This window comes from Sinohyriopsis cumingii, chromosome 5 (assembly GCF_028554795.1).
Source record: "Sinohyriopsis cumingii isolate HCF-2022 chromosome 5, ASM2855479v2, whole genome shotgun sequence".
Lineage (NCBI taxonomy): Eukaryota > Metazoa > Mollusca > Bivalvia > Unionida > Unionidae > Sinohyriopsis > Sinohyriopsis cumingii.
Genome location: NC_142965.1, coordinates 7,752,407 through 7,768,114, shown reverse-complemented (window position 1 = coordinate 7,768,114; position 15,708 = coordinate 7,752,407). Strand labels below are relative to the sequence as shown.

Sequence of the window (15,708 nt, the reverse complement as noted above, 5' to 3'; positions counted from 1 at the left end):
TACTCGATAACACAGAGAGATCGAGGGATTAATTTTCATAATCCTTATTTTCATGGTTATGTGTCGAGCTGGCTTAAACGTTATTAATTTCAAACATAAGCATAAAGTGTACATCATATCACGCGGTACAGATGCATATACTTCTGGAAACATGAACATGTTTGTTATTTTTATCTCGACTACTTTTTTTTACATATCTCATGTATTAGTTGCATTATGCAAAGACGCTATGCACACTCTTAGATACACTAAGGTAATGTGAAATCCCGATTACTCATCGTATTGTAACGTTCATCATAATACAAGTAGATAAACCTTGTAAGTACTGTTATATAACTAGAAAACAGTTTAAATCATGCCTTGTAATGACTTCAGACCACTGGTAAGTATGCTAATATCTAGTACCAAAAACCAAACATTTGTTTCATAAACTGCTACAATAATCAAAACTTTATATTTAATTAGTTTCTAAGACTCTTCCAACTTCTTGTTTGTCTTTTTGAACAACCCATAATAACGTACATAGGGCAAATGCTCAAATGTCTCCACAACACAATGGTCATCTGAATAAGACCATTCAGCTTCACAAGTAGTGTACATGTTTACGAAATGCAGGCAAAGCGAAGAGCACTGTGGGTTGCTGACCGCGGGGTTTTCCTCAGTGGGGAGGAAATTATAATTATCTGACCTGTATATATATATATATATATATATATATATATATATATATATATATATATATATATATATAAAGTGGTACCAGGTACAACCGTGCTGTGGGGGCGCAGCCGTGTTGGTGGGGGCCCGACCCAATCAGGAAAAGAAAATGAAAGTGACAGTGATGGGGGTGGGGGGTGGCGGTACAAATGTTTGCGTGGTGCCCGTGGTTAGATAGTTATATATATATATATATATATATATATATATATATATATATATATATATATATATATAATCATGATAGGGCAGTCACAGTTCAATTTATGCTGAAGTTTGTGTTTCATTATCATCATTAATAATAATTTATAATTTTAAGCCTTTCTAGAAAAGGGAGAGAACCTTTCCTGATCAAATAATGTTTAGACAAGGAAAGTCACTACGAGATTGTCGAATATGATTCGCATTATGTTTTTCCAACAGTTCAACTTCTCACGCGAGTAACTGATTTTAAGTAGCTTGGTTTGAATACTGTACTAAAAAGTCCCTCCTTTGTGCCATCGTGTCAAACGATGAAATGATACTGTGCTAGGAATTCCTATTTTCGTTACATCTTGTCGAGTGATGAAGGGCAGCAGCAGAGGGGGCGAACAGACCACTTGTCTCAAACCTAATTTGCTTAAAATATAAGCTTCTTCCGAAATAAAAAAAAATAAGGTCACTACAAACCAGACCGAGAGTTGTGTTTACATACCAGAGATCCCCACCCCCTCTGCTACTATCAATTTATCCAAACATTTTATCGAGTCTAATACAATATCTTGTAATAGGATCATGTAAATTTATTGTTATAATCAATTTATCCAAAAATTGTATCGAGTCCAATACGATATCTTGTTCTAGGATCATGCAAATTTATTGTTATAAACCCGTGCTGGGTTGATTGTGCTTGTGAAAAGAAATTTCTGAATTTAATTATATCCATGTCACCGCTACACCAAGTTTGATGAATATTTCGCAGCGTATGCGTATCAACTCCATTAAACATAACTAAAATATTACAGTTATCTCTGATCGCTTTTGGTATTTGTGTGTATCGCTGAGTAACATAGATCACATCAGTGTTTTTATGTCTGCCACGTGAAAAAATTCTGGCAGGATTTGATTGTTTGTCCAGCATCACATCGTCGTATACAACTAAATTATTAATAAATCTGTCTAAAACATCAACGCTCGGCGCTTCATCAATATCGGTAATAAACTCTATAACATCATTATCTTCGTCCAGCAATCTTGCGTTTTCATTGAAATCTTTAAGTACATCATAACATCGTTGATCATCAACTGATGGTGCTACTAAATATAATTTATCCCATTTTAGCCATCTCATTATCAAATTAAGTAATAATTGCATCTTACCCGATCCAGATGGACCTATTATTATCATTCTGATCGAATTTGGCAACGCAGGATGGTGTTTATCTGGCTCTTGTTTTCATGTCGCTGAGAAATCAATTATATCCATATATAAATAATATGAATCTATATTGTTTACGTTGCAAAGTTAAAACTCCGACTAATGATTTATCCACGGTTACAACAAAAAATGGAAGAATAGCATATGGTGGAAGATGTGCAGTATGGAACAGAAAAAAGTTTTAGTTTTTACCCATGAAAGATGGTGGTGATATTGCTAAATTAATGTCAAATTTCCCAGGAACCCCATGGGCTAAATACCCTGGAGCAAAACATCTACCAGGATATAATTATTGTGGTCCTGGTACTCGACTTGATATCAGGCTTGACAATCAAGATCAACCAAAATCAGGTGAGTATCCCATAAATGATATTGATAAAGCATGTCACGTTCATGATGTGGCTTATAAAAATAAAGATCTACAACATAGGCATATTGCAGATGTGAAGTTGATTCATTCGCTAGATTCCATAAAAAATAAAAATATCAGAGAATCATTAGCTAATTGGTTAGTAAAATCTGCAATGAAAGGTAAACTCGTATTAGGGGCTCGTTAATTATAAATGGAATCAATTTATTATAGTCCAAGGGGATATTGGAGGGGTAAAGCAGCAATTAGTAAACTCGCTGATGCAGCAAAAGTCAAGCAATCTACTGCTAAAGCGTGGTTATCCAAACAAGCAATATGGCAAATTTACCTACCATCACCGAAACGAATTCAGTGCGCGTATTTCGATGTTAGTGTTCCTAATGAAGTTCATCAAGCAGATATTCTGTTTTTACCACATGATACTGTACGTAGAAAAACATATAAATACGCGTTAACTGTAGTTCATGTTGCAGGTAGATACAAAGAGGCAGAACCATTATCAACGAAAACATCATCTGAAGTAGCCGATGCGTTTGAACGAATTTATCAACGAAGACCATTACGATGGCCACAGCTGCTACAGGTTGATCCTGGCAAAGAATTTCTTGGTCCAGTATCATCGTTGATGAAACAACATAATGTCAAAATCAGACGAGGACACACTGCAATTCATCGTGATCAGGCAATTGTTGAACGATTTAATCGAACACTTGCTGAGCGGTTATTTGGATATCAATACGCGAAGGAATTCATTCAAGATTAAAGATCTCGGGAATGGGTTGCAAGATTACCAAGTGTGATAGCCGCATTAAATAATGAGATTACTAGAACAACCAATATGACGCCTATTAACGCAATTACCAAAAACATATACCCGTACAACGACGTGATTTTTCAACACAGCCAGTATTAGGTAATGTGACCCTAAGATATTTATATGAACGAGGTGAACTTGAAGGTGGTAAAAAAAGAGCGACTGATCCTATTTGGAGCATTACGACACACAAGATATCCACCGTGACAAGATCCACTGGCAAACCAGCAATCTACAGACTAGATTCAACTGCTCCTCAACGTGGGTTTGTACGTGAACAACTACAAATAATTCCCGAGGACACTCAATTACCACCCAAATCACTTAACTAGCACCTCTACGTCGGTTACATTCAAGACAGGTCAACATCGTGTTTTCTCGTGTATGACCAAGATTGTTATTTTTTCTATCTACGGTAAATTGTCTTGGATCATTTTTCAGATACCGCCATAACATTATACAATTACAACTCGCACAGTGATTATTCTGCTGTTGTTTCAGCGTATTAATAAATTCAATGTCAAGATCAAAATCACGTTTATTTTTTTTATCACACTGTTTATAACCAGCTAATTTTTTTTTTATTATGTCACCGTCAACATCGTCATCATTAATCACTGACTCGTTCATGATAATCCTTCGTAGTTTAGATATTCTTCTGACTCTAGATACTGCGAGATAAACCAAATTTGACCACTCGATACGATCATCGACGATCCAAACAACTGTATCAGTAATAGTTAATCCTTGAGATGAATGAATCGTCATCGCGTATCCTAGCTTCCACGGGGATCTATTTGTTTTTAGCGCATCTTCAACAACATTGACATCAACTGCGACAATATCATTCAACACTAAATTCTGTTTCTCGATCTGTCCTGGTATATCAACGTCAATATTTTGTCGCCGCGTATCTGCTGGTCGATAACATAACGGAACTGGCAACGTTGGAAATTTTTCTCGTTGTAACTGAAATAACTCTCGTTGAAGTGTATCTCTGACTATCTTTCTGCTTGCAACTATCAGATCGTTTGGTCTCCACGCGTGTAAAAAGTCGTTCATGGGTGTTTCTGAAATCACTTCACGCATTACTTCACACTGAGTTTTATTCGACTGTAGTCTGATTAATTTTTTAAACTCCCTTAATTCTGGATCAAGTGCTCTATGATCATCAGTCACTTCTTCGAAGTGGTCAACACAATCTTTCAGCCAATTATGTGGAGATGGTCCAACAAAAGGTGGTAGTTGACCGTGATCGCCACACATTATCACAGCAGTATTTCTTGTTAATAGCCAATCAAGAAATGTTTTTAATGTTTCTAACGGTACTGTACATATTTCATCCCAAATGATATTCCGAGGAATATATTTCTCACCCATCCTCGAAGAAGTCCATGCGTCACCCTTCCATCGGAAGAAGCTGTGATAAGTACACGATTGTAATCCTCGTTGTTTCATCTCTCGCGCGAGTCTATGTGTAGGAGTTAAAACGATCATATCTGAATTCTGAAATAATTCGATTGCTCGGGTCGTCTTACCAGACCCTCCCGGTCCGTTCAGATAAACCGTTTTATTTCTGGTTATTGGATCGTACACCGATGGTGCAGAAGAATTTTTCAGTGTTTGATATTTTTTACAATAAATATCTTTAATCGTAACATCAGCGAATTCGGAATAATCGAGTATGTTTTCTTTTTTTATTCTCCACGAATCCCACTGTGCACAAGTATCGATATGTAGTTGTTTTCTTCACGAACCCCACTGTGCACAAGTATCGATATGTAGTTGTTCTAACAATCCTGAATATTTTTTATCGATATAAAACGAGTCCGTGGCAACTCTGACAGCAAATTTAGAAACTTTATTCATCATCAATAATAGATTTATCAAAACATATGCGAGCATCGATGATCTTAAATGAGTATACTGAGGTGACTCACCGTCCATGTAGCTCACGATTGTACCCAGTTTAGTTCCATTTGACAAGAAAGCTATTTCTCGACTTATAAACGTGTTTTTCTTCGTTGTATCAGCGATTATAAAATCTAACTCAGCATCGTCCATGATCAATCTTGCACAATGTCGTTTATGATCGTATGATCCTCCTTGAGTGAACTTGCCAATTATTTTTCTGCCAAGATCCTTCGTAATTTTATTCTCGTAATCTGTTTTATCCGGATTTCCATCATCAGAATACTGTTTTTGTTGTGGTAACCAAACTTCGGTTTGTTTCCGATATGATATAATTGCTTCACTTACAATCAACCGTGTTAACATCGCACAATCAAGCATATACCGTAACAGTACTATTGGTGCCCACATTTTTTCTGAAAAATGTTTTCCAAACCAAACATAACAAATTGGATGAAGTCTCATAGCAAACTCGAATGACTCGATACGAGCGAATCCAGTCAGATCAAAATCCGGTAATGGTCCATTTATTGATACTCGTGTCATCTCGTGCGTCTCATGACCGAATCACTCAAAGTACACAGAACAATCTCCGTACCCGAGAAAACTTCCGGGATAACACGCGACCATATCAACGGAAATAACATCTCTGTGATCGTATTTAGTATTCCATAATCCACCGTGTCCGTATTCGACACAACTGGATACTATATCATTGAGAAAATCAAATCTAGTTGGTTTCCACGAATTTTTCTTTCTGGCAAAATGAGCCGCAACTGACGGAAACAGTAAAACAGTTGTTCAATAGTTCGTCAGTATCATCAGTATATTGCAGTGCAAGATTTTTCATTTTTTCGTGAAGAAGATCTTTTCGATAAATAACGCCATTAGGTCGTACAAACTGATCAAATTTATTTTTTTCTTCCACGCATGAACTCTGAAATAACCATACTGACACAGGATCGTCTTTACTTATTTCGTTAATAAAATCAAACATGTCTCCGCGGTAAATTTTAACAGTTCGATTTCGTGGAAACACTGTTACTGCGCTAGTCCACGCGTGTGCGTTATGATCAATAATTTCGATCGAAGCACCTTTTGATTTATATTTTGATTCAAACAATATTTCTCCTGTTATCGTCGCTACGGTTATTGGGAACTTTAGTTTTTTCCCTAGTTCAGTCACATCTTTGATTGACGCCCGGGTATATTTAACCATTTCTTCCCACGTGTTTATTATTGCACGTCTTTTATCCGTTAAGCTGTTTCCGCGAGTCGAAACGGTAAAATGTTCTATCACTCGCTCAGCCACACAGTTTATTTTTGAAAATTTCATCGGAGCCACTTTATCAACGCTGGGTTTTTCATTTGTCACATAGATTCATTAAATAACCGCGGTCACAGGATACGCTCGCTCATAATGCGGTTTGCCAATGCCAGTCAATAGACCTGATTTGGAATTTTTACTTAGTACGAAAGTTTTTTCACCCTTGTGTACAGGATCATATTTGTCACGGATCATCCAATTACCTGTTTCTGTCAGCACGACAAATTTTATTCTGAAAAGATATTTGCGATTATCAATGTAGTTAATGATAGATGCTGCTCGTTCGTCATTCATCGATGACATCGTTGCGTATAATCTTGAACGTTGACTATGTATAAGATGCACCATCTGTGTGAAATTCTTTCTTGGCGCCGTGAATTTTATTAATCAAGCTTTTATTTTTCGGATCAACCAGATCTCGCATCGGTAGGTCAGGAGATATTCTGTCGAGATTAAATTTATCTGTGCTCCAGGGCTTGATTCGGGATAATCTATCGAACTCGGTCATATTATATTTCAAACAAGTATTTAAATGAAAAAGTATTATATATAATGTCTCAATGTAAATGGTTGATGATCGGCTCATTTACTCGCTGTAATAAATCCTGTAAAAACGAATTTTGCGGACAACATTCACAATCTGTTCGTAATGGTAGTTTAGGACCAATGGAGTGCGAGGAAAAACAAAATTATGTGCTCGCTGTGGTGGCAAGCGATACAGAGAACTTAAAAGATATTATGATAAAAAAAATAATGACAGTGACAGATCTATAAAATCCGTAGAGGACTATCTAAATAAGTTTTCAGATAAATTATGATTTAAACAAATAATATTATTATATAAATGGAGCAAAATATGGACGAGTTTGTGAAGCAGCCCATCATCAAGAATTACGAATCAAATCGTAATGGTGTGATCAGAAATTGCAGGTTGAAGAAACCAGTTGGTGTTATTAGTAATACTGGTTATCTCCAGTTTACTGTTGACAGGAAGAAAAAATATCTTTGTCATCGTTTCGTATTCGAAGGCTTCTTTGGGATGATTAAAAATGATCTTGTGATTGATCATATTGATGGAATCAAACTTAATAACAATTTATCCAATCTGAGGGTTGTCACGCAAAGTCAGAATTGTAGACTTGGAAACACCGGTTCTAATAATAAGAGTGCCAAAGCAGTATTATCTATAAATTTAGAGACGGGTGAAGAGAGAATATTTCAATAGATGTATGCAGCTGGAAAATATTTTGATATTGAAAGGTTTTCACTACATTCTGTCGCGGAAAATATAACCAGATTTGCTTTTTCTAAAAACTGTGATCAAAGAATCATCTTCCAATATCAATGATGGAGATAAATCGTCAAATTACCTCGAATTATAGTTATTAACCATTTATTTAATATTTGGGTCTATAGTGTACGAGCAGACTACTTACCTGAAAAAGGGGGATAACTCCGTTGAACATACATGTAATTGAGTTACTTCCCTTTGACCGTGTCACGGATCCGCATATACATGTTTACGATCGTAAGCGGAAAATTGCTGTTACACATCTATTTCAAATTTGCGATGTATTCATGTATGTAAGTTTTAATGTACATGGGAGTTATTTGGATGTAAACCGCACTTATTTAATTTTGATCTGTCTAGAGCTGGCTAACGGGAAGAATATCAGTTATTGCAGGAACCTCCCTTATATCATTGACTGTATTTAGCACAAACAATATATTTACCCAGTTCGCTACGATGTTTGCAGTGTTGCGGTTTGGTCAATTTGTTATAGTGCTGCGATAATAACAAGTAACCGAATCGTTCGGTTTTCCTAGTTCTCTACGATGTCTGCAGTTGGCAGTTAGCCAGAACGTTCTTCCGGTACATATGTTATCCCGAAAAATAACTAACTTTTTTAATCTGACTTATTAAGCAGAAATACGTTTTATCTGTGTGCAGAACAGAAAAACTGGTTACATTTATATATTAAGCAGAGACAGAGATTTCTTCAGTGATGGTTAGCTATATAATAACTTTTAAAACGTATATAATCAGATTAGAAACCATGGCGCAAATGGTAGCGCAGCTGACTCTCATTCTGGGGGTCTCCAGTTCGAATCTCCTGACGGACATATGTCGATGGTACCTATGGTAGGGTTTTTCCTATATAAAAGTGGGGGCGTCAGCAGCCCATGTACATCTCACACTACGAAACCGTAGTGTGACTGCGTTTTAGCAGCCCCGGGATTTTCTCCTGGGTGGTGTACATGGCGCATAGACAATCTTCTAAATATTTATATCATTTCGTTTAAGTTAGAATAATTCTTCCGAGATATGTCTATGTGACGCCCCCAAAATAAACAGTAGCGTGGATGCATAAGCTCTACGTCACATGGGTGCCCACGAAAAACATTCAGAAAGAATGTTGGCTAAAAGAAACAATCATGGGATGCCGAGAAAAGACCATAACAAAGGTCTCAACCGACAAAGTCTGGGGACAAAAGTCTTAACCGACAGAGTCTCGGGACAAAAGTCTCAAACAAAGGATCCCATGGAGACACAGGCCACTGCAGGAATACCCATGAATGATAACCGCTCATCATGCTACTGTTTATTTTTTTTTAATGTATTTATTTTGAAATATTTTTTATTTATTTGAAATATTTTTTATTTATTCTGATATATATTTATTTATTCTGAAATATATATTTTTTATTCTGATATATTTATTCTGAAATATTTTTTATTTATTCTGCTATATGTATATTTATTTATTCTGATATATATATATATATATATATATATATATATATATATATATATATATATATATATATATATATATATATATATTCTGAAATACATTTTTTATTTATTCGGATATATATTTTTTATTTATTCTGATATATATTTTTTATTCTGATACATATATATATATTTATTTATTCTGATATATATTTTTATTTATTCTGATATATATATATTTTTATTCTGATATATATATTTATTTATTCTGATATATATTTTTTATTCTTATATATATATATATATATATATATATATATATATATATATATATTCTGAAATATATATTTATTTTATTCTCATATATATATATATATATATATATATATATATATATTCTGAAATATATATATTTATTTTATTCTGATATATATATATATATATTCTGAAATATATTTTTTTATTCTGAAATATATATATTTTTTATTCTGATATATATATTTTTTATTTATTCTGAAATATATTTTTATTTATTCTGATATATATTTTTTATTTATTCTGATATATATTTTATTTATTCTGACATATATTTTGTTTATTCTGATATATATATATATATATATATATATATATATATATATATATATATATATATATATATATATTTTAATTCTGATATATACATGTTTTTTATTCTGATATATATTTTTTATTTATTCTGATATATATTTTATTTATTCTGAAATATTTTTATTTGATCGATTTGAGTACCAACCACCCCATCAAAACAAACAAACTGATTGATTTTGTACCAATCACCCCATCCTCATTGATTTACATGATTTTAAGCACCAACCACCCCATCAATTTCTGAATAAAATATTTCAGATTATAAAAAATATTTCAGGATAAATAAAATATTTCTGAAAATCATTAAGATTTCACATACAGTTTCACTATCAATTCTTCTCCCCTTAGGTCAATTAAGTGTCCTGTGTGGTCAGTTAGTTTAAAATGTATTCGTGTTAACATATTATTATGACACCGCAGATATACAGGATTGGCTGGTACTTGCACGATCAAATCCCCAGGGGGTACTTGTGGTGTGAACGTGTATAAAATGTATCCCTGTTGAGCCTGATTTGACTTTCCAAGATCTATTTGATAGCTACCATCGATCACATCACAAACGAGATTAACTGCGATTGTCGATGTTATATTAACTACTCCCGGTGAAACATGTCTGCCGCCGCCGTATATATCGTTATCATGTTTGAGAACAAGCGCATGTGGGGTTATTTTTCTCCATGATTCGATGATTTTAGGAAAGTTTTCCGTGATAAGATCGTTCAGTGATTTTACTAGTTTGTCAGCATTAAATCCTGGTATTACAAAAGTTGGTAATTGTTGTTCAGTTATTTTGTAATGATTGAGATACAACTGCTTAATTACACGTAGTTGTATATTATCATCACCGAGGTAAGATATATTCCAAATGATAGTTTTATTGGCGTATCTAAGATCTGATATAACCTGATTTAGATGTTTGATCGTCTCAACGATTTGTTGTTTCACATCATCACTGTAGTATTTTGTGATGTCAGAAAAGAAATTTTGTAGTCTGTTGATTGATTGTCTAAATTCAGAATTAACAGGATCGAGATATGACTGAATAAATCCTTCATCGATGACTGGATTCATTTTATCATCATGGGTATACAAATTCTCTGTTATTTCAGGAATCCGCTCACCATCAGGAGCAGTAGTACAAACAGAAATTCCAGTACTTCTCCACGGGTATTTCCCTCGATATCCTGGAGTTGTCATAAATTTCTTTTCATCTGTGATAAAATCACTCAAACGTGGTTCTGGTGGTCCATGATATTTTGGCGGGATTTCAGGCCAACCTATTATTGATCTTATCGATGATTGATAAATATCAACGGCGTAATGAGGAGAATGTATCTCAACCGTAGAAGATAGCGTCGGCTTATGAACTTTAATTGATATTTTTGCTTCTTTTCCCGTTATTGATTTTATTCTGCGCTGAAATTCTTCACTGATCTCTTCAATCTCATAACTGCCAGTTAGTATTCCAACAACGACCCAGTCAGGTGTTCCATCATCTTTATTTTTGTTAGCAAATACAAGCGAATTATTTGCTGGTGTACCATTAAATGATTTCGATCTGATATTTGGCCAACTATGGTATACTCGTAATTGTACTAGTGCAATTTCTTTTACTGGAATCGCAGTTGGAAAACTGACGTTAAATTCAGGATTAATTGAACTTACTGAGATCATCACTGTTTTCAGCGGAGTTGTGTTTGTCACGATCTGCTGAAGTAGCTCTAGTGATGTCATTATTTATATTTGTCCCTTTAATACCAGCACAGTTGTATACGCTAGTCATCGCTGCAACCTCAAAATCGGATATAATTCCATCATTAAGACCTGCTGATAACAAGGAAGATAACTTTGTGTATGCTACCGTCACCGTGTGCAACTTTATCATGTAATCGGATAATTTTATACTCGTGCAAGTATTTTTTTGTTTTGCAATGATATTGAGCACACCTGCAATTGATGTTGTAGCTGAAACACAGATTGTTACGGCTATTGGTGCCATTATTGTTATCGCTGATGATAATATACCCGTGGACACAAAAACAACAGCGGATACTGAATAAACGATTCCGTCAACGATAACTAGTCGTCGTCGATATTTCTTTATTTTTACCGTATATTGTTCGACTCGACTTTTTAAGTTCGTTTTGCCATTCACGTGCTTGATTGTACCTATACACGCCTGAGGTACTTATTATATTTTATACAGTAACCAAATGAGGTGTTTCAGCTACAAATTCTAGACACCACCAGAAAGATGTTGCGGTTAATTTCTTATCAGCTGCTTCGAGAATAAATACTTCTTCGTTTCCGCTATTTAATATGATAGACACAACTCCAGAAAACCTGTCGGTGGAATGACGCCATGGGTACGTTGTAAAAATCTCGAATTTTGCAGCACTAAACACAGACAGCCTGTACACGCCCGTGACTGTTGCGGCATATTTGATAGTTTTATTTTGCTGTGACCATGTTGCGAATCCAGATGACACTGTGCATACGATATTGGTAATATGCCCGGGAGTTATTCCGGCTGGAATTTTAATCAGACTAATTTTGTTAACGATATCAGGAATTCCACTTACGACATCTTCTAATGTTTTTTTAGTTGCGTCTAGGTTAGTTTTGATATCAACGAGTTTTATGTCAACGGCGTCCGGAGTGCCGAAGAATTTATCTATGGATTCATCGGTTTTTTGAAAATTTCTTCGAAATCTTCCAAATGCGCCCACGTGCACATCATACTCTGCCCGCAACGTGGATAATTTACCGTCAACGATATTGTGGTTGACGTCGACGTATTTTTTTGTCGCGGCATCTTCGTTGGATATTGGATCTCTTAACACTACTATCTTGTTTCCGTTCATGCTGAGTTCACCTGTCATTGTGTCGCCGGTGCTTCTTACACGATTAGCAACGTTTTTTGCAATTTCATCTCTGATAGTTGCAAACGATATACTTGAGTCGAAGTGGTTACTTGTATAATCATGCACGACTTTATGAGGTACCGCGGAGGACTTTGATATAGCGTCGAGTACATTAATTACTTCACTGCCGCATATTGGCGGATCCGTCATTGTTTGTGTTGGTAGCGTTGAATACCAAACCGCTGTATGAAGTGGTGCGACATACTTGATAAACTCACGAGGTGGAGCTAACCCGTACGAATCAAAATAAACGATTCCACGTGGATCAATTGCGTATGTGGTCCAATGAGTACCAGGTCCTGAATTATCATCGAGATTAATAATACCTGTTTCAGTGCTGTTTGGTCGGTCCGGCAATGGATCTCGCATAAAAACACCTCTGAAGTTTTTTATTTTTAGTTGTTTAACAGCATCAAGTAAATCAAAATTTGATGCTGGAATCAACGAAGTGATCCTGGAAGCCTCAGACCTTTTCCCCAACGAGATCCCGGTAATCTTAATCCGGTCGCTCTTTTTTTTAATCCTTGCCCTGTTGCTTTCTTTAGAGCCATTCCAGCAGCGTTTCCAACAGCACCTAATGCGGCTGCTTTTGCTACGGCAGGTGCGGCTGCAGCAAATAATGCTGGAATAGCCGCGAGAAATGGAAAAATACCGCCTGTTTTAATTGAGTCTTTAACCGCACCCGCAGAGAGATTAAGTTTGACGCCTGTTTTTGATTGTTTAGCGCTATTGAAATGCTTAAGTTGACGTTTTGATAATGATAATTTATTTTGTCCACCCATGATCTGATCTGGCTTTAGTGATAATTTCATTCCGCAGTTTTTTGCTGAATTTGATTGAAGGTTTTTAATCTGACCAGGAGTCAGACTGACACTAACGTGATGATATGGCATTTTATGATAATACTCGTGTTTTTAAATAACATGATTAAAGATTTTCCACTGGTACATCAACGACTCTCATTCGACCACTACCACCTTCAAGTAACATCGCTTTGTCACTGACTATAACAGCGATTGCTCTGTAGAAGGCACCACCAGCTGGCGGGTCATTAACACGAGCTCGAAAGTGTATATCAACGACAGATTGCTTGGATAAATCAAGATGCTCCAGCGAAAAATAATAAATCGGATATAGATTTGTAAAATCTAACTGTGATATTTGCAGCCCAGTATCCACGTTTTGGTCACGCCCCATAAATGACATCAAACGATGATATGCACGCGCTACGTGATTTTGACCAAAATTTAACAATATATCTTCAGCTGGTTCTTGATGTCCATTTATCCGCAAGGAAGCTTCATCAACTCCAAGTTTGTCAAATATCATATGTGAACGTTCCTGACTATTCATCCGATCACTATTTTTCAGCGCAATAAAAATATGTCGTGGCGCAGACACACCCTGTTGTGATGCTATATTCCATGTGAATAAACCATTAACATTACTTTGAGCAGTATCTGTGGTTACTGTTAACCATGATAGCAATGATTTACCACCTTGATCCGTAAAAGAGAGTAATTTTTGTTCTTCAGTAATAGATGGAATCATTACTGGCATCCACAATGAAAGCTTCGTTATAGTTACTTTACCAGCATCAGCAACACCAACACCTCGCCAGATTGCATCATTATCATCAGTTTTTCTAAATAACACAACTATGTGTTTAGCTCCAAAGATGACCTTCCTAACATTTCTGCAAAATCCAAAGATATGGGATAGTGGAATCGCACACGAAAAATTTCTATTATCTCCTTTTAACATCGATCGGCATGTTGCAAATCCAAAGTTGTAAGTTGTATTAGTACTTTTTATAATACCAAAAGCAGCACCTGGTCTGGCTGCATGTTCAAAATCATCTGGTTGTGGATCAGTTGCAGTACCTACTGGTGTCCGTAATTTAATATATTGTTACACGCACACGGGTATTTACTTGACCGAGCGGTTGTCAAACCCTGGCGCGATTCTCGCTAGAAGTCATAAGTTTCCCCGACTTTCCAAAGACTTCCATACAACCTCAGTTGTAAATCAGAAAGCCCGACGTGTCCATTCTATACCTAAATTTTCCTCTAATTAATGCAAGACCACAGATAAACCAAACTGTCAACTATCCATCAACCGTACATCTGCGTGTTTTGGCTTCATTATGTTTCCGTACCACCAACCGTTCACGCCTTAGAACATATACGAGTACTCCCTAACAATGGGAACTATTTTAACTCCGCCACCTTAGGCCAGTCAATGTATGCTTTCCAAGCACATTTCGCCGATATAAATGCACCATATTCGCCCGCATGGCGACATAAACGGTCTCTGCCAAGTCCCTTTTTATTTATGCCCTTGTGTAATTTACCGGTTTAATACCGTAAGTGCTGTCCTTGCAGTCACGCTACCAATGTATACCACTAGATTTTAATATGTACTATTTTACGACAGGGACAGTCATTCGGTTTTGGTCGGAATTCACTACTAGTGAACCAGGACATCATGGAAACACACTAACACTTCACTCCGTGACGTTTGCTCCTATTGATTAGCTCATTAGTTGGGGCCAGGAATATTTCCATGGCGCCAAATTCCAATAATCAAACAAGTAATCACACAAATCTAAGAATTGCTTAAAACGGGGCACCACAACCACGTGCACATACTCTAAATTTACTACAGTATTGAACATGATCAGCGTTGTTGGTAGCATCCTTGGCAAACATCATTGTTGGACCGGCTGATCTTGTGTAATCATCAGAATATCTCGCTAGACCAATTATTGTTGTAGCAACATCAACATCATTCTGAATTGATTCAATATTTCTTCCATCAATCATGTATGTGGCGCTACTAAACAATGCCATAATCCCATT

The 15,708-nt window shown here is 35.8% G+C and overlaps 1 long non-coding RNA gene across 2 annotated transcripts; it reads left to right on the top strand.

The window, feature by feature from the left end:
• The first annotated feature begins 248 nt into the window (after positions 1-248).
• On the top strand, positions 249-3,427 carry LOC149798590 (uncharacterized). 2 transcript variants are annotated; one of them, XR_016420830.1, is made up of 3 exons: positions 259-382; positions 2,375-2,485; positions 2,978-3,427. It is a non-coding gene; the product is annotated as an uncharacterized LOC149798590 (long non-coding RNA). The 2 variants fall into 2 exon arrangements; XR_016420831.1 differs by lacking the exon at positions 2,375-2,485 and having other exon boundaries at positions 249-382.
• Positions 3,428-15,708: the final 12,281 nt, after the last annotated feature.